Source organism: Malurus melanocephalus, unplaced genomic scaffold, assembly GCF_030028575.1.
Source record: "Malurus melanocephalus ecotype Western Australia unplaced genomic scaffold, MMel_1.1 scaffold_366, whole genome shotgun sequence".
In the NCBI taxonomy this organism is placed as follows: domain Eukaryota; kingdom Metazoa; phylum Chordata; class Aves; order Passeriformes; family Maluridae; genus Malurus; species Malurus melanocephalus.
The window spans coordinates 422,753-425,252 of NW_026623598.1; the positions used below are offsets into that span (position 1 = coordinate 422,753).

The 2,500-nt window shown below is 50.3% G+C and overlaps 1 protein-coding gene across 1 annotated transcript in view; it reads left to right on the forward strand.

The window, feature by feature from the left end:
* The window catches only part of LOC130580843 (methylated-DNA--protein-cysteine methyltransferase-like), a 115,682-nt gene that overhangs the window by 42,771 nt on the left and 70,411 nt on the right, over positions 1–2,500 (forward strand). The gene's annotated exons all lie outside the window — the stretch shown is intronic.

The window sequence follows — 2,500 nt, forward strand, 5'->3', positions numbered from 1 at the left end:
GCTGTCCATAAAGGTCTCCATCAGACAGTGAGGACAAAACTTTCCTGATTTGTTCTTCCAGAGTCTAACTTGGGTGTAGTTTCTCCATTTACTTAATTGCTTGGGTTAGTGTCTCCTCCAAGTTAGTTGCATTTGATTTGGGTTTTATGATTTAGGTGACACTTATTTGAACCAAAAATACGACTTTATGACTAGGCTAGAGTGCCGTTCTGCATTTCATTTGCTAACTGCTAAGCTTGCTGCAAGGGAGTTAAAAAGTTTTAAGAAGTATTGGGAGAAAAAAAAATCAACTGAGACAGTGCAAGAAAATTTATTTTATTACAGTGCCAGCGATTACTTAACACATACAAATTATGAAATGTATCTGGGAGTGGAGGTAATGTATCTTAAAGCATCTCGTGTTTAGGTTCATGGAGAGCTCTACTTAAAATTAGAAATGCATATTTTATGGTAATTACCACGTCCATCAGTGTGTAACCAGTTCACTTGCTGGAGTTATAATGCCATCATAAAGCAAAGTGCATCCAGGTAGAATTACTGAGCCCATCATAAATAAATATGGTGCCTTTCTTTATCATCAGGATTAAAAGCCATGTGACTTCTTTACTGTCACAGGGAGAGGTTGATGTTTAAAGCTGTGACAGGCTGAGGTTTGGGTTCTTGGGTGCCCTTGGTGTGTCTGAAGTTGAGCACCCACCCAGTATAAAAACACCTTTTATTTACCAGCACAGCAGAGTTAAACGCTTGTGTTGGCCCAAAGTTTTAGGAGATGCTTCAAAGAGCATCTGCTAAAGCTGTACTAAGGAAATATTTGATTAAAATTTTAAATGAAAAAGCAAGATTTTAATTGGGGAAATATTAGAAATAATGAGCAAGAAGGAGTGAGAGCAATGAACTAAATTAAATCTGCATTGCTGCTCACYGAGCTGCCTGGGTCCCCTGCCCCCTCCTCATCTGGGTGGTGCCAACAGCRCTGCCAGGACAGGGKGACACRGGGCTGRCACTGCCACAACCTTGGGGAAAGCATCGAAATACAAAGTTTAGGGTACAGAGATAATGGCAACATCATTTTGTGTCTGTAGATCCYGGTCTGGCTTCTCTGAGGCTTGGGATGTGCTCACTCTTCCTTGGCTCACTGGAAAGCTCCTTCTTTTAAAAATAAATATTTCACAGAGTGACAGAATCCTGGGATGGTTTGGGTTGGAAGGGACCTCAGAGCCCACCCGGTGCCACCCCAGCCATGGCAGGGACACCTCCCACTGTCCCAGGCTGCTCCCAGCCCCAATGTCCAGCCTGGCCTTGGGCACTCAAAGGGATCCAGGGGCAGCCACAGCTTCTCTGGGCACCCTGTGCCAGGGCTGCCCACCCTACAGGGAACAATTCCTGCCCAAAATCCCATCCATCCCTGCCCTCTGGCACTGGGAGCCATTCCCTGGCTCCTGGCACTCTGTTCTGCTGCCCTTACAGTCGTGGTTCATCCCCTGGCTGGTCGATTCTGTTTGCTAATCCAGGAAAAAAGCAAAAATCAGCTTGGCTTCCTTCCTTTTCCCCCAATTCTATAGCTGTAATTTGATTTTCTGGTGGCTGCTGACCTACCAAGACAATACAGTGCTCCTCATCTTTTCTAAGGTCCAAAGGGAGTTTTTCTTTCTCTCTCTTTCTTCATTTTTATGTTTTTTTTTCCAACTGGGATTCATTTGGTCTCAAAGAAATGAGCTCAGTCCCCCAGGGGCGCACAGGGACCGTCCCCTGGCAGTCATGGAGGGAGCCAGGCAGTGGCCCTGGGCTCGATGACACCTCAGTGCCACCCAGGTCTGCCAGTGGCCACGGTGCCACCCGGGTCTGCCAGTGGCCACAGTGCCACCCAGGTCTGCCAGTGGCCACAGTGCCACCCAGGTCTGTGAGTGACCACAGTGCCACCCAGGTCTGTGAGTGGCCACAGTGCCACCCAGGTCTGTGAGTGGCCACAGTGCCACCCAGGTCTATGAGTGGCCACGGTGCCACCCAGATCTGCCAGTGGCCACGGTGCCACCCAGGTCTGCCAGTGGCCACAGTGCCACCCAGGTCCATGAGTGGCCACGGTGCCACCCGGGTCTTTGAGTGGCCACAGTGCCACCCAGGTCTGCCAGTGGCCACGGTGGCACCCAGATCTGCCAGTAGCCACAGTGCCACCCAGATCTGCCAGTGGCCACAGTGCCACCCGGGTCTATGAGTAAACCATGGTGCCATCCAGCTCTGCCAGTGGCCACGGTGCCAGGTCTGCCAGTAGCCACGGTGCCACCCAGGTCTGCCAGTGGCCACAGTGCCACCCAGGTCTGCCAGTGGCCACGGCTCTGGGAGCACCACTGGGATTGTCACAGCCGCATCTTCCAGCTGTGGAAATTCCGTGGAGTTCATCGGTCCGTGACCGACAAAAATCCCCTCGGACTCACAATTAATCAGGCTCTGCTGAGCCTTGGACTAGCAATAGTTGCAGATGTCACCTCATGCAAGGAGTTGA